This window comes from Theropithecus gelada, chromosome 12 (genome assembly GCF_003255815.1).
Source record: "Theropithecus gelada isolate Dixy chromosome 12, Tgel_1.0, whole genome shotgun sequence".
In the NCBI taxonomy this organism is placed as follows: Eukaryota; Metazoa; Chordata; class Mammalia; order Primates; family Cercopithecidae; genus Theropithecus; species Theropithecus gelada.
The window spans coordinates 85,833,840-85,857,528 of NC_037680.1; the positions used below are offsets into that span (position 1 = coordinate 85,833,840).

Consider the following 23,689-nt stretch of genomic DNA (forward strand, 5'->3'; position numbering starts at 1 on the left):
CAGTTGTCCCTTCCAAACTTCACAAATTGGCCTTGGTAGGTAAAAAATTTCTTTTGTGCGCAGGTAGGGTGAAGTGTGTGGTTGTTCTACATCCAGATATGTATTCAGTAATGCATAGGAACACAAGTTCTAAAGGCATATGAGGGAGATGTCTCGGGGGTGGGGCACAGAGGTTAAGTCTGGTGGGTGTGTGTGTATACATGCAGCTACAGTGAATGCCTAGTCTACTGAGCATGCTGGAGCATGTGCCATGGAGGTGGCAGGCAAATAATCATCAGGTCTGGTGGGCACTGGGCAAAGCTACAATGGGCATGTGGTTCAATGGGTGCATATGCTTAGCTTCAGCAGGTGTCTGGTCCCTTGGTCATATGTGCACAGCTGTAGTGCAGACATGGTCCAGTAGACACCTGAGCATGCAAGTGGTGGCACCATTAAGTGACAGAAACTGTGCAAAGGCACATGCTTTATGGCAGGTTCCTATTCTCAGGCATGAGCATGTGCAGCCTGGCGTTCGCTGCAACTCCAGCAACTCTGAGTCCAGTGTGGGAAGGGGGGTACTTGGCATCTGTGGCGTCAGTGACGCAGCAGCTGGGGTCCATGTCAGAGACCGCAGAAGTCCTTTGCAATGGTAGTTAGGGCCACTGGAATTCTTGGTGTCAACGGCTGCTGAGGTCCACCCACTCTACCTGTTCCCCCATGAGGGAACCAGTGACCAAGGGGATTCCTTGTGGCACTGTGCCAGTCTGGGGGATGGGGCAACACATAAAAAATGCTTCCTACCCCTTTCTATTAGCCATTCATGGTCTCTGCACTCCTATGGATTGCTGCTGCCCCCTAACTGCCTCAGGGCTTCTCCCAGAGCTATCCTTTTCCACAAATATTTGATTTTATCATTGTTTTTGTTTAGGGGTGAGAGTTGGGATCACCCAGTTTGCCATCTTGCTGACATCACTTCCCAAGCAGTTTTTACTTTGAATCTTTTTCTGTATCTGTATCCTCTGCCTGCTATGGTCTCCAGATAGCTTCTTGTCTAGCAATAATATAACCTTCAAATCTGCTCAAATATCACCTTCTGACCACCCCATTTCACACTGCAATCTATTTCCAATTCCTCCCCTACCCCAGCACTGCTTGGCACCATTATTCAAACCTACTTTTCCTTTCTTTAACCCATAGCAATTCCCTCTTTCTAATATATTCTAAATTATTTATTTACTGTATTTATTGTTTGTAGCCTTTCCTACCCAGTACAAATTAGCTCTATAAGGACAGAAGCTTTCGTTTTGGTCATTGATAATTCACTTGTTTATTGAGCAATGCCTAGTGAATGATAATGGAACCAAGGAATGTAGCTATTTGTTAAGGTACTGTGGTACTGAATAGAGACTTGAACTGGGATAGTTCATTAGAGTCAGTTGTGTGAGAATATGTGTTCTTCATGGAACCATATTGATAGTAGGATATTGGCTAGTTGACACATACATCTGCCGTCTCCTGTATCTCAAATAGACTGTCTAATAGAGACTTATCTATACACCAATACATTTTAAATAAAAGTACCCAACTCATGACAATTGTGTATCACCCACTTTATGAATCCTGATGCAAAGCAAGAGAATTAGGTGATTAAACTACATGAGTCATCTATTCTTATCTTCTTATCTGCAAAGATGTCCCTTTGCACTCTCTGATGTCTTTCTATTCCAGGAGTCATTTGACTTTTCACACTTTCCCCATTTCTCCCCTTTCTTTTGCTTTTAATACAAACTTCACTAAAACTAATAAAATAATTTTAATAAAATGAAGAGATGTTTAAAAAATCAAATCAGAAAAAACACAAAAAATGTTTGATGTTATGGTTTAAATTTTATATAAAATACTTAATTTTACATTATTCTTTTTTATTTTAATTTATTAACATTTATTTATTTTTTTAACTTTTATTTTAAGCTCAGGGTTATATGTGCAGGTTTGTCACATAGTTCAACTTGTGACATAGGGGTTTGATGAACAGATTATTTCCTTACCCAGTATTAAGCCTAGTACCCAATTATTTGTTTTTCCTGATCCTCTCCCTCCTCCCACCCTCCACTCTCCAACAGGTGTGTGTGTTGTTACCCTCTATGTATCCATGTGTTCTCATTATTTAGCTCCCACTTATAAGTGAGAACAGGCAGTATTTGGTTTTCCATTCCTGCATTAGTTTGCCAAGGATAATGGCCTCCAGCTCCATCCACGTACCTGCAAAAGACATGATCTCATTCTTTTTTATGGCTAGTATTCCATGGTGTACATGCACCACGTTTTTCTTTTTCCATTCTACCATTGGTGGGCATTTAGGTTGATTCCATGTCTTTCCTATTGTGAATAGTGCTGCAACGAACATATGCATGCGTGTGTCCTTAATATGTCCTTATATTCCCAAAGGAATATAAATCATTCTACTATAATTCTACATTATTCTTTTTTTGTTTATATCTACAATGTAGGGATGTTTTAAATGTCTGGACTAGTACTTATATGATGGATTTATGTATGTTTGTATATATAACTATGTGTGTTTGAAGATAACTTATTTCATTTTAGTATATGTTTATTTTGATTTCAAATATATCTGTTATAGAAATTGGGAAAATAAAGAAAAGTATAAATAAAAGTCACAAAATCCCACCATTGAGAGACAATCATTGTTTACATTGTTATTGTATATCTCTCAATTGTTTAAAAATATTTTACTTATTCATTTTATCAAAAAATTATATTTTATATGTTCAAAATTTATATGTACATTCTATTCTATTTATATTATGTATATTCTAATTTATTGCTGAAATTATACAATATATGTCTTATTTCTATTTTTAGACAGATTTAATGTTTACATCAGTCCTTTACCATGGTTTCCCTGTAACTGATGTGGTAGGCAGAATAACTCCTGAAGATATTCACATTCTAATCCCCAGAACCTGTGAATATGTTATATTATGTTCCAGAACTTCCCAGATGTGATTAAGAATATTGAAATGGGAAAATTATCCTGGATTATCTGGGTGGATCCAATTTAAATCACCAGGGTCTTTATATGTGACAGAGGAAGCTAATAATGTAAAAGTCAGAGACAGATTTGAAAATATTATGGTGTTGAATTTGAAAAGGAAAGAAGTGGCCATGAGTCAAGGAATGTTGTCAGTCTCTAGGGTCTGGAAACGGCAAGCAAACTGCTTTTTCCCTAGACCCTCCAGAAGTCCCACTGAGACCCTGATTTTAGTACAGTGACACTCGTTTTGGACTCCTGAACTCCAAAACTAGATGATTTTTTAAAAAAATTGTGCTGTTTTAAGTCTCCAAGTTTATGTAATTTGTTATAGCAGCAATATGAAACTAATATATCTGAGTTCTTTGTTCCGATTTATTTCTTGAATATTTGGATCTGATCAAGTAGGATTTCAAGAGTGCTGTGTCCCTGAATTGGTGATTCAGAATGTACATCTTCACCTTTATGGTAAAAGTATCTAAAGGCATTATGTTACTCAGATCTTTTATTGCTCCACTATCTTCTGACAATATCTTTTTCACTGGAGAAATTTTTTCTCCTTTGTACATGACTATGTTTTCCTGCCTGAATATTTTAAGAATTTTTTCTTCATTATTGAATTTTAATGAGATTTACAGGATTATCTCTTTGTGTTAATTTTTTGTAACAATATTTTTACTGCAAAACCTAAAGTTCTTTTCATCTACAGAGTCACATATTATTTTGGGAAAGGTTCCTTCCAATATATGTTATGATAATTATTCTTTATGTTTTGGTTATGCACATAAGGAAAATTACTTAGGTTTATGCTGGATACTCTTTATCTTTCAAACCTATAATGTTTATCATTTATATTTTGTACTAGATCTTTACCTGTTTGGATTGCAAAATTTCCTCAGTTCTTTCTACTATCACCCTGACTATAATTGCGCTATAGTCTAATTTTCCCTATGGCTTGTAACATTGCTTTGCCTCTGGAATACTTTACATATTATCCCTCCCCACAGAAATAATCCAGTTTGCTTTTCATTTCTTTTGTTATCTTCTGATCATTTCTTTGAACTTCACTACAACTTTGTTGAGCTTTAACAGATGCTTTGTTTGGTCAACATTTCATGTGGAACTATAGAGAATAGTTCCTCCAACAGTTCATGTGGAACTACTGGTCAAGTATCTTCCCTGTCAGTTAATTCTCCTTGTGATGAATTTTCTTCTCCTGACTTTTTCTCAAGTTTATTCAAAAATGTTTTCATGGATTCTATCCACAGGCATACCTCGTTTTATGGTTCTTGCCTTATTGAACTTCACAGATACTATGTTTTTTTATAAATTGAAGGTCCATGACAACCTTGCATGAAGCAAGTGTACTGACTCCATTCTTCCAACAGTATGTGCTCGCTTCATGTCTCGGTGTCACATTTTGATAATTCTCATATTTCAAATTTTATTATTATTATTATTATTATATGTCAGTTATGGTGATCTGTGATCAGTGATCTTTGATGTCACTATTGTACTTTTTATGAGATGCCATGAACCATACCCATATAAAATGGCAAACTTAACTGAGAAATATTGTGCACGTTCTGAGTGCTCCAGTGACCAGCCTCATCTCTCTCCCTCTGCTCAAGCCTCCCTACTTGCTGCGACACAACAATATTGAAATTAGGCCAAAGAATAACTTCACAATAGTCTCTAAGTGTTCAAGTGAAAGCAAGAGTCCCATAGCTCTTACTTTAAATCAGAAGCTAGAAATGATTAAGATTAGTGACAAAGGCCTGTCAAAAGCCCTGACAGGCCTAAAACTAGGCCTCTTGCAACAAACAGCCAAGGTGTAAATGCAAAAGAAAAGTTCTGGAAGGAAATTAAAAGTGCTACTCCAGTGAACACACAAGTGATGATAAAGCCGTGCAGTCTTCTTGCTGATATGGAGAAAGTTTCAGTAGCCTGCATAGAAGATCAAACAAGCCACAATATCCCCTTAAACCAAAGCCTAATCCAGACCAAGGTCCTAATTCTCTTCAATTATATAAAGCTGTGAGAGGTGAGGAAGCTGCATAAGAAAAGGTGGAAGGTAGCAGACGTTGGTTCAAAGTGAAGAAGCAAGTGCTGATGTAGAAACAACAAATTATGCAGAAGATCTAGCTAAGATCATTGAAGAAGATGGCTACACTAAATGACAGATTTTCAACGTAGATGAAACAACCTTTTATTGGAAGAAGATGCCATCTAGGACTTTCATAGCTAAAGATGGGAAGTCAGTGCCTGGCTTTAAAGCTTCAAAAGACAGGCTGACTCTCATATTAAGGGCTAGTGCAATTGGCGACTTTCACATAAAGCCAGCACTAAATCTACTCTGCCTGCGCTCCCTAAATGAAGAACAAAGTCTGAATGACAGCACGTATGTTTACAACATGGTTTACTGAATATTTTAAGCCCACTTTTGAGACCTACTGCTCAGAACAAAAGATTTCTTTCAAAAGATTACTGCTGATTGACAATGCACTTGATCACCCAAGAGCCCTGATCTCAGAGATATACAACGAAAGCAATATTATTTTTATGCCTGCTAACACCACATGCATCGTGTAGCCCATGGATCAAGGAGTAATTTTGGCTTTCAAGTTTTGTTTTTTAAGAAATACATTTTGTAATGCCATAGCTGCCATAGATTGCGATTCCTCTAATGGATCTAGATAAAGTAAATTGAAAATCTTCTGAAAGAGATTTATCATTTCTAGATGCCATTTAAGAATATGTGTGATCATGAGAGGAGGTTAAAATACCAACATTATCAGGAATTTGGAAGAAGTTGATTCCAACCCTCATGGATGACTTTGAGGAATTCAGGGTTCCAATGGAAGAAGTCACTCCAGAGGTGGTGGAAACAGCAAGAGAACTAGAATTAGAAATGGAGTCTGAAGATGTGACTGAATTGTTGCAATCTCATGATACAACTTTAATGGGTAAAGAGTTACTTCTTATGGATGAGCAACGAAAATGGTTTTTTGAGATGGAATTTACTCATGATGAAGATTCTAGGAACAATGTTGAAATGATAAAAAGCATTTTGAATATTACATAAATTCAGTTGATAAAGCAGTGGCAGGGTTTGAGTGGATTCACTCCAATTCTGAAAGAAGTTCTACTGTGGGCAACATGCTATTAAACAAAATTACATGTGTCAGAGAAATCTTTTGTGAAAGGAAGAGTCAGCCAATGCAAATTTCACTGTTGTATTATTTTAAGAAATTGTCATAGCCACTCCAACCTTCAGCAACCACCACCCTGATTAGTCAGCACCCATCGACATTGAGGCAAAGTTCTCACCAGCAAAAAAGATTATGACTCACTGAAGGCCAGGTGATTGTTAGCATTTTTTTAGCAATAACATATTTTTAAATGAAGGTATGTACATTTTTTACATGTAAGGCTATTGCACACTTAGACTAGTTAGTATAGTATAAACATAACTTTTTTTTGCACTGAGAAACAAACAAAAAAAAACATGCCACTCACTTTATTGCAATATTTGCTTTATCGTGTGGCGTGTATCTGGGCCTGCAGTATCTCTCAGATATGCATGCGTTTCTTTTTTCTCTTTTTCTTTTTTTTTTTTTTTTTTTTTGAGACAGAGTCTCACTCTTGTTGCCCGGCTGGAGTGCAATGGTGCGATCTCCGCTTACCACAACCTCTGCCTCCCCGGTTCAAGCATTCTCCTGCCTCAGCCTCCCGAGTAGCCAGGATTACTGGCATGCACCACCACACCCAGCTAATTTTATATTTTTAGTCGATATGAGGTTTTCTCCATGTTGTTCAGGCTGGTCTCGAACTCCCGACCTCAGGTAATCTGCCCGCCTCAGCCTCCCAAAGTGCTGAAATTACAGGCATGAGCCACCATGCCTGGTCAATATGCCTGTATTTCTTACAGATTTCTCTCTTACCTGGGAAGCATGTATCCTTTCAGTGTTCAGGGTTCACACTAGTCAAAGAGAAAAACTCTGAGGCCACAGGTCCTCAGAGGCTCCCTCAGTTAATCATTACCTTCCCCTTTCTTCAGAGGGTTTACCCTGATAATTTTCTCCCAACCGGATATTGAGTAGGATGCCAGATATGTAAGTAGGATACAACAGAACTTGTGTCCACATAGTTTCCCTACAAATCTGTATTTTTGCAGTTTAGATAAGTCTCTTAAAAAACATTCTGCACTTCTCTTCTGGTAATATCATACCCTAGTTTTTCTCAGTACACTAGCAAAAATTATTCTTTTTTACTCATATATTATGTCTCAACAAAATGTAAACACCTTGAATTTTACTTGTGGTCAATGCAGTTATGTGTTGTATAATCTTTGAATGTGGGAGATTTAAGTAGCTATTTAGGGGGTAAGGAATTACTTGTTATCAACTCCATTTCTGAACTGGGTGTAAACATATGCCTATATAGGTCAGTTTTGGTTTTGTTTTGTTTTTAAGACGGAATCTCGCTCTGTTGCTCAGGCTGGAGTGCAGTGCCATGATCTCTGCTCACTGCAAGCTCCACCTCCCGGGTTCATGCCATTCTCCTGCCTCAACCTCCTGAGTAGCTGGGACTACAGGTGCCCACCATCACGCCCGGCTAATTTTTTGTATTTTTTTTTTCTTTTTAAATAGAGATAGGGTTTCACAGTGTAAGGCAGGATGGTCTCAATCTCCTGACTTCATGATCCGCCCACCTCTGCCTCCCAAAGTGCTGGGATTACAGGCATGAGCCACCGCCCCCGGCTCGGTGAGTTTTTAATACGGCAGTCCCTCCTTATTCACAGTTTCCTTCTGTAGTTTATGTTACTTGGGGTCAACCACAGTCTGGAAACAGGTTACTCCATTACAATAAGATATTTTGAATAGCTGGGCGTGATGGTGGGCACCTGTAATCTCAGCTACTTGGGAGGGGAGGTTGAGGCAGAAGAATCATTTGAACCCAGGAGGTGGAGGCTGCAGTGAGCTAAGATCACGCCTTTGCACTCCAGCCTGGGTAACAAGGCGAGACCCCATCTCAAAAAAAAAAAAAAAAGATATTTTGAGAGAGAGAGACCAAATAACTTTTATTTTTATAATTTATTCAACTTTTATTATTTTTATAACTTTTATTAAAGTATATTGTTATAATTGTTCTACTTTAGTATTAGTTACTGTTAATGTCTTACTGTGTCAAATTTTTTTTTTTTTTTTTTTTTTTTTTTTGAGACGGAGTCTCGCTCTGTAGCCCAGGCTAGAGTGCAGTGGCCGGATCTCAGCTCACTGCAAGCTCCGCCTCCCGGGTTCACGCCATTCTCCGGCCTCAGCCTCCCGAGTAGCTGGGACTACAGGCGCCCGCCACCTCGCCCGGCTAGTTTTTTGTATTTCTTAGTAGAGACGGGGTTTCACCATGTTAGCCAGGATGGTCTCGATCTCCTGACCTCGTGATCCACCCGTCTCGGCCTCCCAAAGTGCTGGGATTACAGGCTTGAGCCACCGCGCCCGGCCTACTGTGTCAAATTTTTAAATTAAACTTTATCATAGATATACATATAAGAAAAAACATAGTATATATAGGTACTATCCATGGTTTCAAGCATCCACTGGTGATCCTGAAACATATGCAGAAAAAGGAGAAACTTCTGTATTTTACCAGGCATTTTACAACCTGTTAATGTGAAAGAACTTAACCAAAGTGGGTCACTGGAGATTAAGTTCTTACTAAATTCCAATACTGATCAGCAGTTACTAATTGGCACATACTGGGGTTTTAAAAAATTATTATTAAGTATCTAAGATACATTAAGCTAGTATTTAGTAAACTTCCACCATATCTCAGGCACTATGATGGACATTTTGAAAGTATCAGTTAATAAATAAGTTAAAATCTTTGCCTTTATGAAAGCAGGGTTGTGACAAGCATGAATGCACTTGCATGACCTGAGAGTGACTATCTCCTTAAATTTTGCAACCTAGATGCCTTGCTGGCCTTACCCTAGGACAGCCATGTGACATGAACCTTATGATGTAGTGGGAAAATTGCAACAAACAAGACTAGTGAGTAAACCATTTTAGATGTTGCTAAATTATTTTGGATAAAATAAAGAAGGAAAATGGGATAGTAACTTTTTTAGTGTTTAGGGAAAGGGAAAGGGTTGCACTTTTAGTTAAGGATGTCTAGGGATATTCTCTTCAAGATGGTGGATGTTGAGTATGACTGATGGAAGAGACATAGTGAATTATATGGAGACTTGAGGGAGGAATTCTAGCCAAAGGAACAAGTAAAAAGTCCTTGGGTAAAAGCTTACCTATTATTCTAGAACAACAGAAAGGAGGCCAGTATGGTTGGAGTGGAGTGAGCAAAGAAGAAAGTTGTAGGAAATCAGTGATAAGACTGGGCCCAGATCAATAGGAAAATTAAACCACTATGAGGACTTTGGTTTACATTCTGCATGCTATGGAAAAGCACTAGAGAGTTTTGATTTGAGAATTGTCACGGATAAACATATTTTAGCAACACTACTCTGCTGCTATCTAGAGAAAAGACATTAGTGTTGCAAGGTCCAAGTGGCGAGGTCAAAAGTCTACTGCAAAAACACAGGAAATGAATGCATGATAGATATATTTTGTATGTAATACTACAGAATTTGCTGTGGGTTTGAATGGAGGGAGAAAGAGAAATTGTGACATTAAGGACGACAAAGTTTTTTGCCTTAGCAACTAGAACATTGTTGTCCCATATTGAAAGGTGAAGACTGTTCTGGTTAGGAAATGGTAGGTTCAAGATGTGTGTTAGACATCTAAATGAAGATGTTAAGTAGTCAATTTTCCCTCTAAGAATCAAGAGTTCAAGAGGGAAGCTCACGTTGGAAATATAAGTTTGACAGTCATCAGCATGTAGATAGTATTTAGATTCATAGCATCAAGGAAGTTAGACTAACTAGAAAATAAAAGAAATCTTGGATTTACTTCTTTGGCTTCTCCAATGTATAGAGGCAGGGAGATGAGGGAATGTCAGCAGAGGAGACTGAGAATAGATGGAGGGAGGAGGAGGGAAGGAAGACAGCATTATCTTAGAAGCCAAGTGAAGGAGGCATTTCAAAAGTGTGTCAAATGTTGTTTCACCAGATATGCCCCAAATCATATGAGGATACTATGGACCTTATTAAAACGCAATTCCATTGAAAAAGTAAAGAGGGATATTGCTAAATATTATACTTATTTGTATTTTTACTTTTTGTATTCTGACTTTTGTTCTTCTTGGAAATTTTTTTAGCATTTTATTTACTCCTTCACTGGTGCAAGCTGAGGGGATACAAATATGATGATGTGTGCTTCCTGCTATTGAGGAATCTGCAGTCTGAATAATGATCTTATGGTCATTGCATTGATCCATCCTATTACTTTGTAGTATAGGTGAGAACAGAGTGAGGCAGACGGAGAAAAATAAAAAGCATTCATGGCAAGGCTACTATATTGTAAGTGCCCCCAATCTTACCCAGAGAACATTCTCTGAGTTTTATTGACCAGCTGAGTCAAGAGCATCCCATCAGAGGTGGATAACATACTAAATCTCTACTTACGAAATTATTTCCAGTATCCTATTCTCACAAAAAGGCAAGCATCCATCATAGTTGAAATTCAGGTCTGTAATGTGGTTTAGAAACAAGCTAAAATACTGAGTACTAATATTGCAAAGAGTAATCTTCTAAAACGATTTTGTGGGATTCAACACTGAGGTTTTTTTTTTTTTTAGCTTTTAATTAAACCTTAATTTGGTTGTGACATTTTGATAGATTCAGACAATTTTTCAGCCTTCCCACAGTGATTCGTTATTCTACCCTTTTGACAGTGTGTTCTTCCCACACACAGAATTTCAGGCATGGGGCCTCAGTTGAACAAATATAATGAGTATCACACAACCTTCAATTTTACGTTTAAATACATTTTTAAAATTATTAACTTTGAAATAATAAAAAAGTGAAAAAATTACTTTTCATTATGAAAGACAATAACTTAAAATATTTCATTTAAGTCTTTGTAAAAAGTAAAACAAGTAGAAGAAAGAAAGAGAGGGGAAAGTGGGTTTTAAAAAAACACTTATTCAAAGAAGTGTTTTTGAATTTCAACTTCTATATTAGATCCGGGGGTACATGTGCAGGTTTGTTACATGGGTATATTGCATGACACTGAGACTCGGGGTACAAATGATTCCATTACCCGGGTGGTAACTATAGTACCCAATGAGTAGTTTTTCAACCCTTTTTCCCCCTCACCCCCTCTAGTAGTCTCTAGTGGCTATTGTTCCCATCTTTATGTCCATATGTACTCAGTGTTTAGTTCCCACTTATAAGTAAGAATAGGAGGTATTTGGTTTTCTGTTTCTGCTTTAGTTCCCTTCGGATAATAGCCTCCAGCTGCATCCATGTGGCTGAAAAGAACATGCTTTCATTCTTTTTTATGGCTGTGTAGTATTCCATGGTGTATGTGTACCATATTTTCTTTATCCAATCCACCATTAACAGGCACCTGGGTTGATTCCATGTTTCTGCTATTGTGAATAGTACTGCAGTGAACACACAAGTACATGTGTCTTTTTCAGAGAATGATTTATTATCATTTGGCTATATTCCCAGTAACGGGATTGCTGAGTCAAATGGTAGTTCTGTTTTAAGTTATTTGAGAAATCTCCAAACTGCTTTCCACAGTGGCTGAACTAATTTACATTCCCACCAATAGTGTATAAGTGTCCCCTTTTCTCTACAGCCTGGCCAGTATGTTGTTTTTTGACTTTTTATTAATAGCCATTCTGACTGGTGTGAGATGGTATCTCACCGTGGTTTTGATTTGCATTTCTCTGATCATTAATGATGTGAAACATTTTTTCATGTTTGCTGGACACTTTCATGCCTTCTTTTGAGAAGTGTCTGTTAATGTCATTTGACCACTTTTTAATGTGGTTATGTGTTTTCTGCTTGTTGAATTGCTTAAGTTCCTTATAGATAACGGATATTAGACCTTTGTCAGATGCATGATTTGTGAATATTTTCTTTCCTTCTGAAGGGTATCTGTTTAACTCTGTCAATAGTTTATTTTGCTGTGCAGAAGCTTTTTAGTTTAATAAGGTCCCACTTGTCAATTTTTGGTTTTGTTGCAATTGCTTTTTAAGACTTCGTTATAAACTCTCTAAGAACTTTAAATGGTTTTTATATGTCTCTGTTATGGTTTCATCCACTTCCATTCTAGTCTTGTTTTCTAACTAGTTATCTTCAAGCATGTTTAGAATTCTTTAGAAAGGGGAATATAGTCGTCACCCAACTATTTTCCATTCACTTTTAGAATGATCCTAGGTCTAGAGAGTGAGAAAAATAGAGTAATTTCTTATCCTCTGCATGTTTCTCAGAGAGCTAGTCCACCAGCCATCATATTTCAAGCTACACTTAAGTTATAGGCATGGTGGAATGTGCAGTCTCAAGAGTGATATATGAAATATAAGAATAGCATATGCTATAGTCTGAATGTGTCCCCAGAGTTCATGTGTTGGTGGCCAATGTGAAAGCATTAAGAGATGTGGCCCTTAGGAGGTAAGTCATAAGGGCGTGGCCTTCATGGGAAACACTGGCAAACTTGGAGCGACAGACCTATGCTTTTGAGGGAAGCCACCTGGAAGACATTCAGATGTATGGCAATATTACTCCTGACTGGGATCGGTATCTGACCAACCAAAAAAACTCCTATAGCAAACATGATAGAAAGAACCAGAAGTTTAAGGAAGCTAAGAGGCTCTTCAGTAAATCCTCAGTTACCTCAGCAGCTGCATTAAGTGCATTAGCAAGAGTTCAGGACTAGCTCATTTAAAAGAGGGAGCCAGCAGTAGGTATTGGAAATCTACAAAGGATGTACAGCTAACAAAGTACCCTTACATACCAAAGAAATAATTATGCTCTGAACACAACAGCTACCTATGCAGAGCCCTACAGGCCCATACAATACCAAGTGCAAGAGTGCAATTATAACAGGCTTCAGCACGCAGTGCCGGTTGATGATGGTACCACAAGATTCCCATCAATAGACAGCATTTAGAAGGACCCCAGGGGGTTTGCCTGGCATGATCCTGAGTTGCCTAAGGTCATTCACATGCTTCAGCACCAGTTCCCATCTGTTCAGGCAAATGCAGCAGCCTATCTGCAGCACCTGTTGCTTGGTGACAACAACGTGAAGATGAGGGTGTGTAGGTTAGGGGGAATCAAGCATCTGGTTGACCTTTTGGCCACGGAGTTTTGGGATTTCAGAAGAATGCCTGTGGTGCCCTTTGAAACATCATTTTTGGCAAGTCTACAGATGAAAATAAAATAGCAATGAAGAATGTTGGTGGGATACCTGCCTTGTTGTGACTGTTGAGAAAATCTATTGATGCAGAAGTAAGGGAGCTTTTCACAGGAGGTCTTTGAAATTTATCCTCATGTGATGCTGTAAAAATGACGATTATTCATGATGCTCTCTCAACCTTAACAAACTCTGTGATCATTCCACATTCTGGATGGAATAACTCTTCATGATGGCCATAAAATTAAATTTCAGACTTCACTAATTCTGTGTAATATGACAGGTTGCCTGAGGAACCTCAGTTCCATGGGGTAAGAGGCTCAGAAGCAAATGCAGTCCTGAGAGGGGCTAGTGGACTCGCTGTTGTATGTGATCTACACGTGTATGAACACATCTGATTATGACAGCAAGATGGTGAAGAATTGCGTGTGCACCCTGAGTAACCTGTCCTATTGGCTGGAGCTGGAGGTGCCCCAGGCCCGGTTACTGGGACTGAATAAATGTGATGACTTACTAGAAAAAGTTTCCCAGTAAAGACTCTGAGCCAAGCTGCTGGGGGAAGAAAAAGTAAAAGAGGACTCCGCAAGAAGATCAATGGGATGGAGTTGGTCCTCTCAGGACTGTCAAAGTCCCCCAAAGGGGTTGAGATGCTGTGGCACCCATCGGTGGTGAAGCTATATCTGACTCTTCTAGCAGAAAGTTCCAACCCAGCCACCTTGGAAGGCTCTGCCAGAACCTCTCCAGAACCTCTCTGCTGGCAACTGGAAGTTTGCAGGATACATCCGGGTGGCTGTCCGAAAATAAAAGGGGCTCCCCATCCTTGTGGAACTTCTGAGAATGGATATCAATAGAGTTGTTTCTTCCGTGGCAACTGCCTTGAGGAATATGACACTAGATGTTTGCAACAAGGAGCTCATAGGCAAATATGCCATGCGAGACCTGGTCAACCATCTTCCCTGCAGCAACGGTCCCAGTGTCTTGTCTGATGTGTCCAAGGCAGCCATCTGCTGTGCTCTGCATGAGGTCACCAGCAAAAACATGGAGAACACCAAAGCCCTGGCTGACTCGGGAGACATAGAGAAGCTGGTGAACATAACCAAAGGCAGGGGCAACAGATCATCTCTAAAAGTAGTGAAGGCAGCAGCCCAGGTCTTGAATACATTATGGCAATATCAGGACCGCTGGAGCATTTATAAAAATGATGGGTGGAATCAGAACCATTTTATTACACCTGTGTCGACAATGGAGCGAGACTGATTCAAATCACGTCCTTCCTTGTCTACCACCAACCAAAAGACGTCACCCATCGTTCAGTCAGGCTCCAGGAAACCTTCGCCAGTTTACATCAGTTCATATTCCTCACCAGCAAGAGAATTAAATAGACAACTACAGCATCAACAGCTGTATTATAGTCAAGATGACTCCAACAAAATAACTTTGAATCATACAGATTGTATTTGCAGTCTCCTCATAGCTATGAAGACCCTTATTTTGATGACCGAGTTCACTTTCCAGCTTCTACTGATTAGTCAACACAGTGTGGACTGAAATCAATCACAAATTATGTAGACTTTTATTCCATTAAACGAACTTCTTATAGAGCAGAACAGTACCCAGGGTCCCCAGAATCACAGGTGCAGCATCAAGACGCCCCACAGAGGAACTCTTTCTAACTTTGTTCGGATTGAGGTGAAAAGTCCATCTTGCTGATTTGATGATTGAAATGTGAAAGTGAGTGGAAGGAATGAGTGATGTGCATTTGTTTTTCTTTTTTAAGGAATTATCAAGGAAGTGATGAAACATTTGGGAGAGGACTTTCTAAGCTCTATTTAGGTGTTACATCTAATTACTTGTAGATTCTGTAGTCTGGTGAAGGTGTGGGTGACGTGATGAGAGGTTTGAGAAATGGGTGAAATGAAATGGGGATGTGTAGGTCAAATCAAATTAAAGATGATTTTTTAATGTGAATAAACTCGTGTTCTGATAGTTTGTACAGAAAAAATAAAATGATGCCCATGTTTTATTGCTATTAGTAAATGTCAAGATTGTATGCTATTATGTCTCGTAAATTTCTTTTGTTGATATAAATATGGAAATGCCACATTGGTTAAGTGCCATCATTTGTAATGCAGTGTGTCACTTGAAAAGAGATTTGAAGAAACTGACAACTTCAAAAACAAATGGGAAGCCCAAGGAACTGCGAGCAATTAAAAACAAACTGCAACACCCTTTGTCTCCACTATGCATAGTGTACTTTGGAAGCACAACAACCAGGCTGGTACTGCAGCGCCATGCCCATTCCTTGCCTCGTTCACAGGACGCTTCACTGCCATTTTCTATGCACATGAAAGAAAAATAAATGTGGAAATTTAAAAAAAAAAAAAAAAAAGGAAGGAAGGAAGGAAGGAAGGAAGGAAGGAAGGAAGGAAGGAAGGAAGGAAGGAAGGAAGGAAAGAGAGAGCCAAGAAGTGGGATGGAAAGGGACACTTCTTCAGACTTCCACAATCAGGAAAATGAGTCCAGCCAGGAGGACCCTGAGGATCTGGATGGATCTGTGCGGGGAATGAAACCTCAGAAGGCTGCTTCCTCTACTTCCTCAGGGAGTCACCACAGCAGCCATAAAAAGTGAAAGAATAAAAAACCAGCATAGGATTGATCTGAGGTTAAACAAAAAACCATGAGCTGACTGTTAGAAGATACATTCGTGCAGAAGTTTCCAGGTTGTAGAGCCCTGCTTCCCTTCTCTGACCTCACAAAGATAAACATCCTTCACCTGAGTTCGTGGCCATCCACCTCTGCTCTCCCAGACTCAGTGCCTGTGACTTTAAGTAGCTTGTTCTAAATGTGGTGACAAACAAGTCATTTCCATAATACATTGGATCATTTACTTTATGTCATTTTTAGTAATAGAACTGCAGGAAGATCAAGACGTATATAATCCCAGCGAGTTGCTAACTGTACATTTCTCCCTTCTTAGCACGAATGTCTCCCCCTAAACTGGCTGGTACCAGCTTCATCTGTGATACACATCAAGAAATGTTCTCTGGTTTTGTTTTATGTTGAAAGAAGAACACAAATTACATTTCAGATGAAGGCTGTAAATATCTGGCATTTTCTTATATTGCTTTATGTTTTCTTATTTTTCTCTTGTTTTTATCATCTTATTTTCTTTGGGGTCTTTTTGTAATGCCTTTGTACAGCTCATACCTTCCTGCTGACATATCTGATCATCTCTTTCATGTAGTTCCCAATATTCATAACTGAAAATAATCTGGTTTATCATAAGTAAAATGGAAAACTTGGCTCTTTGGTTTTTTGCAAGGGAAGTATTTAGTAATTATCTATCTTAAATCTTTCTGAGTTGGAAGCAGATTCATGTTCAAGGAACAGGAAAAATGGAAAAACACGTTTAAATCAATCATTTTTAAATAGCTATTTTTATTCTTTTGTATAAATAAAATTTCACAGGCTTTGAAAAAAAAAGAAAGCAAAGACCAAACCTTCACCAAGCACTGAAACTGCTAGCACATTGATCTCAAACTTCTAGCCTTTAGAAGAGTGAGAAATAATTTTTTCAAACTTATTTATGTATTTCATCTATTTAAATAGATAAAATTTTATGTATTTGTTTTATACAACATGATGATTTGAAGTATATATACATAGTGAAATAGCCAAATCTAGCTAATTAAAGATGCATTATCTCACATAATCATTTTTGTAGTAAGTACACTTAGTATTTACTCTGATATGATGATGTATTTTAAGAATATACCATATCGTAATTAACTCTAGTCCCTATGCTGTTTAATAGATCCCTTGAACTTATTCCTTTTATTGAACTATAATTTTGTATCCTTTGACTAACATCTCCCCAACTGCCCCTTCTCCCCACCAACACACAACAGTTCAGCCTCTGGTAATTACTATTCGACTCTCTATTTCTATGAGATCAACTTTTTAAGATTTCACATATGAGTGAATTGTGAGGTATTTGTCTTCCTATTTCTGACTTATTTCACCTAATATAATGTACCCTAGATGCACCCATGTTATTTTAAATAGCAGGATTTCCTTCTTATTTATGGCTTAATCGTATTCCGTTGTGTATACATATCATACTTTCTTTATTTATTTGCTGGTGGACAATTTAGGCTGATTCCATATCCTTTTGTGTGAATAGTGCTGCAATAAACACTGGAGTGCAGATATCACTTCAACATACTGATTTCATTTCCTTTGGATACATACCCGGTAGTGAGAGAACTGGATTATACAGTAGTTTTAATTTTTTGAGGAACTCACACACTGCTTTCCATAATGGCGAATAATGTTCCCTTAATTCCACAGTTTCATCAACATTTGTTATTTTTTGTCTTTTTTAAATGCCCATTCTAACAGGTCTCAGATGATCTCTCATGGTTTTGATTTGTTTTCCCTGATGATTAGTGATGCTGAATATTTTTGCATATATCTGTTGGTCATTTATATGTATTCTTCTGAGAAATGTCTACTCAGGTTTTTTGCCCATTTTAAAATCAGGTGATTTTTTTTTCTTGCTATTAAGTTGAGCTCCTTACACACTTTAGACATTAACCCTTATCAGATGTACAGTTTGCAAACATTTTCTTCTATTCTATAGATCGTCTCTTCACTCTGTTGACTGCTTCCTTTGCTTTGCAGAATTTTAGTTTGCTATAATCCCATTTGTGTGTTTTTGTTTGGGCTGCCTATGCTTTGGAGAACATATTCAAATGTCATTTCCCAGACAAATATCCTGAAGCATTTCCCCTATACTTACTTATGTAAAAGCCTTACATTTCAGGCTTTAATTAATTTTGAGTTAATTTTTTAATATGGTGTGAGATAAGGGTCTAATTTCTTTCTGCTGCATAGGGATACCCCATTTTCCCAACACCATTTATTAAAGAGACTCAATCTATGAAGGTTGTATTCAGGAAGTAGTATAGATCCCAAAAACAAGTTCATTTTATTTTATTCCATTGGAAAGATGTCAGAAATGGCCCTCAAGATGTTTCACAGAGAGAGCTGCAGATTAACATTTCCCTGTTTGTATACTAAGGTATAAAGTCAGCAAAATGCTTCATGAAAAAGAAATCCATGACAAATACTAGGAAAGATTCTATTGCTGTAAACCAGTTTCACATTGGATAACTCTTCAAAGGGCAATGATAAAGTAACTTCTTTTCATGCTGCTGTTAAATCTCAATTCAGATTTTGTTAAATTTCAATCAAGTTCATACTTTTTTATTCCTGCTGACTTTCTTATTTGTCTAGTGCTATTTTATTAATGCTATTTTTTCTTGGGAAAAATACAAATTGAAGATGTCGTGCTTCTGTTGCCTATTTTGAAAGGTATATAACCATATCTGCTATCATTATATTTACACAAAAACTTAGAAATAAACAAACCACTTGTAAAAATTTCTAATTCAACTCAATTCAATTCAGTGACAATAATATTGTAAGATTCACAGTCCCATTTGTTCTGACTGTCTTTTCCCTTTAAAATAGTTTTTGCATTGGACAGAAACATTATAGGGAAAATAGCCAAAAAGAAAACCAAAACATTAGCCCAAAATTAAAATAAAATAAATAAGATAGTATAAGAAAATGTATAGGCCAGGAGCAGTGGCTCATGCCTGTAATCCCAGCACTTTGGGAGGCCTAGGCAGGTGGGTCACTTGAGGTCAGGAATTGGAGACCAGCCTGACCAACATGGTGAAACCCCATCTCTACCAATAACACAAAAATTAGCTGGGTGTGGTGGCGCATACCTGTAATCTCAGTTACTTGGGAGGATGAGGCAGCAGAATTACTTGAACCCAGGAGGTGGAGGTTGCAGTGAGTCGAGATCACGCCACTGCACTCCAGCCTGGTCGACAGAGCAAGACTCTGTATCAAAAAAAAAGATAAAAAATATACAAAGATAATATGCATATATATGAATATATATGGCATATGGAATCTACAAATTACATATATATCAATATATATGGCATATGGAATCTAGAAAATACAGAAGAACTTACAAATAAGGGGAAATCATCTCATAAAGAAATGGGCAAAGGCTTTGAAGAAGTACAATACAGAACTGAAAGACCAAACAAACAAATGGCTAATAAAGGAAATGAGATGCTTGTATTCATTAGTACCCAGGAAAATAAAATCACAATCAGATATCATTATACAGCAAGTAGGTTAAAATTTTAAAAGTCTTGTTTTACCAAGTGTTTGTAAAAATTGGAGGCAACAGAGCCTTGATACAATGATAAGTGGAGTGTAAATTGTTACAATTGCTCTGTTAGCATTAGTAACATTAGCTATCTGCCTATCAGTTTTAGTACTACTAACATAAGCACCCAGGGAGATATGTACAGAAATGTTGACTATACCCCAAACTGAAAATAACTCTAGTAACATGAAGAATTCATCTTGTAATTCAGTGACTTCCAAATTTTTCAAACAGGGCCCATATGTAAGCAATACATTTTGGAGATATTGTCAGTACTCACCCCTACTCTTGGAGTGGTTTAGGAAGGCAAATGAGATGTGGAAAAATTTTCTGGCCACTTCTTGGAAAGTTTTCCTTCATGTCCAAGAAAGAGCCACAAGTAGGGCTGGACAATATAATGCCTTTGGACCCTGTTGTGTCAGGCTATGATGCCTGGAGCTGCTGCAGCCATCCTCCAATCTGTGAGAGGAAAAAATTTACATTAAGAATGGCATAGCCTAGGGATAGAAAGAATCTGGGTTCTTGATATCTTTCTTGGTCCATTTTTATCAATAAATCCGTAAGTCTGCCCTACCTTTGGGCTTGTTTATTTCTTCAACCACATTTGATCTGAGTTTTACTCTCAGCAAACTAACATGGGAACAGAAAACCATATATCGCATGTTCTCACTCATAAGTGGGAGTTGAACAATGAGAACACATGGACATGAGGAGGGGAACATCACACCATGGGGCCTGTTGGATGGGGCCGGGGGGTAGGGGAGGGATAGCATTAGGAGAAATACCTAATGTAGATGACAGGTTGATGGGTGCAGGAAACCACCATGGCGCATGTATACCTATGTAACAAACTTGCACATTCTGTACATGTATCCCAGAACTTAAAGTATAATTTTTTTAAATGTAAAAAAACCAGTTTATTTTTCTTGAAATGAAACTATCCAAACTGCTACAAACTGAACAAACGGTCAGCCCTAGTTTTGTTCATGTACATAATGTCCTTCTAGACAGTAATTTGTTACTATATCTGATCAGAATATCATGGTAAATTCTTTAAGACAGATACCTCCACTTCCCATACAAGGATATAATGCATTTAAATATATAGTTTATTTCTCTTATTATTTTTAGTCTTAAGAAATCCCAGAAGTCTCTATTGTTATTCTTGAAGGTATATATCACAAAACCTTTTAGCTATGCTTTCCTATATACACAAAAATGCTAGACTAATATAGGTCTTGCCTTTTATTTTCTAAAAAGAAATATATTTTTATATAAATAATCTAGGTTTTACTAAAGAAAATATTACAAATTACATATAATCCAAAAAAATCAGATATAACCATTCTTAGTATTTTGTTTTATATACTTCCCAAAATTTTAAGAACCTGTAAGTACATATTTTTACCCCCAAAATGGAACTATATGATGCAAATCGCTCAGGAATTTGCTTTTTAAACTTGCCAGTATATTGGAGAATCTTTCCAATCACATTATACATCTTTAACTGTCTGACTGATCTGGAACTATATAAATAATGTCTTTGGATAATTTTAACTAATGTGCATTGCAGAAAAAAGTAAGTCACTAACCCAGAAACATAGGAAATCATCACGATTTCTCCATTTACACTAGACAACTCAAAAATCAGTGCTAAAAGAGAACATATGAATGAAGCTGTTGATTAGACAACCTTTAAAAAAATAATTCTAGAATTATTATTCATTACTCAAACCAGAAAGACATAAGCCATGTTCTGATTTTATCTTTATAATTAATTTGTTACACGAGTTATGTTTATGTTTATATTTTTCTCATTAATTCTGTCAGTTTTTGGCCAGGCTATACAAAATGAGGATAATTTTTTCTTATGTATAATACATTATAGGATATTAGTTTTGCCTGTATTCTTTTCTCTTCCATGTAACAGTGAAAACCTACTTACTGAGCTCTTCTGTTAAGTGCTACCAAAAAGCATCAGTAATCTTACTGGCTTTATGCCAGATCTAGAAAAAAGTAATCTAGTTGGAGTATTTACTGTTGAGACCAGCAGATACTGCCTTGCAATATTACCAAAGACCTGCTAAATGCTGCTGTCACTCATGTACTTAGAGAAGCCCTAGAAATTAGTATACTAAGAGGGCTATTGAAACTGAGGGAATGGAAAATACCCATATATATGTGAATTAGTTTGGGCTTGATACCGTTTGTTACTTGGAAGATTATTACATTGTATGCCTCAGGACTGATTGCGTTTTACATTGCTTTCAAATTCATTTCCTCTCTCTCATTCACTGTCTCTCTCATTGCAAAGTTCACTTCCATCCTCAGTTCATGGCCCATTTACATCATTAGCCTATGCAAGGTTTCCTTACTTTACTTGTTTATTCTCTTTTATTTCTATTTCTTAATCTCATCGAATCTCACCCATCCACTATAAGTATCTAAAATGTCTAGGTTTTATGATATAATTATTTTCAATGTGACAGAATTTTTAATTGAATGTGACTTAAGCATTAGCCAGAATACGAAATTTTCTGTATTTTCTTTCTATGTATCAGTATGCTCTAGCAAATTCTTTTTCATTCTGATCAAAAAACACATAACATAAATTTACCCTCAACTTATAGTACAGTATTGTTAACTATATGCACATTGTTATACAACAGGTATCTAGAACTTTCCCATATTGTATGACTGAAACTCTATAGCTATTGTACAATCCTCCATTACCCCTTGCCCCAAGCCTAGCAGCCAGCATCCTACTTTCTATTTCTGTGTGTTTGATTACATTAGATAACTCATATATGTGAAATCATGCATTATTTGTCTTTTGTGGTTGGCTTTTTAAATTTAGCATAATGTTATCTGAGAAAAATATTCTCCTGCTGTTGAGTGGAATGTTCTATATGTGTATGATAGGTCCATTTGGTCCATACTATACTTTAGGATTTCTATTTCCTTACTGATCATCTCACTAGTTATTCTATCCATTATTGAAAAAAAGAGTATTGAAATCTACTATTATCGTGTTACTGTCTTTTTTACCCTTCAATTTTGCCAATATTTACATCATATATTTGGGTGCTCTAAAGTTAGTTGCATACATTTTATAATTGCTATATTTTCTTAGTGAATTGACCCTTTTATTATATAATGTCCTTTTGTTGTCTCTTGTGATGGTTTTTGTCTTAAAGTCTGTTTGGTTTGATGTAAGTATTGCTAACCCTGATTTCTTTTGGTTATGATCTGCACTGAATATCCTTGTCCATTTTTTCACTTTCAGCCTATGTGTGTCTTTACATCAAAAGTGAGTCTCCTGTTGACAACATATAATTGCATCTGGCATTGTTATCCATTCAACTACTGTATGTCTTTTGATCAGGAAGTGCTATGGTCTATATGAGTCATATGATGTGAAATAATCACAGATGTACAAGTGTGGAGCAAATTTGGTTCAATGTCAAATACTGGATATGATGGCTTGTTCTGCCAAGCTCTTAAATATATGCATTGATTACTGTCTGTCCATTCATTACAACAAATCTTCCTACTGACATCATCATTTGGCTCTCCTGGGCACTGACTTAGTTGGTATACATCTGGTCACCCTTCCACATCATTTACACAACCACCCACATCTTTGTACCCAGCTCTGAAAAGGCACAGCTGCCTAATGAGATGACTCAGCAGGGCATTGAGTGAAAGTAGCCCTCTGGGTTCAACTGAAAACATGGAGGTTGCTCTGTCACTGTGGGCAAAGCCAGGAAAGCAAAGAATGCAAAAGATTTTATCCCCAGATATAATTCAGAAAAGTAATACTTCAACACAGTCTTTTAACTTCACGTCTTTCCACATTTGCACTTGTTTAACCAATAATACTGTGAATCTCTCCTTAGGCTGTTCCATTGAAATGTTTTGACCTGGAAAATTACAAGGCTCAATTTTGCTCAGAAATCATCACTCCTATAAAACCTCTTCTTAACTTCTCGTGAGGTGAATTAATGTTTCCTTCCACATTCCCATAATACTTTGTACATGCATCTTTCCTGGCACATACCTCATTTACTCTAATGT

At 37.3% G+C, this 23,689-nt stretch overlaps 2 pseudogenes across 1 annotated transcript; both read left to right on the forward strand.

The window, feature by feature from the left end:
• Positions 1-489: 489 nt before the first annotated feature.
• LOC112635881 lies at positions 490-16,379 on the forward strand (annotated as a pseudogene).
• On the forward strand, positions 13,771-15,310 carry LOC112636336 (annotated as a pseudogene). Its single transcript, XR_003122170.1, has one exon. The product of XR_003122170.1 is annotated as a plakophilin-4 pseudogene (transcript).
• Positions 16,380-23,689: the final 7,310 nt, after the last annotated feature.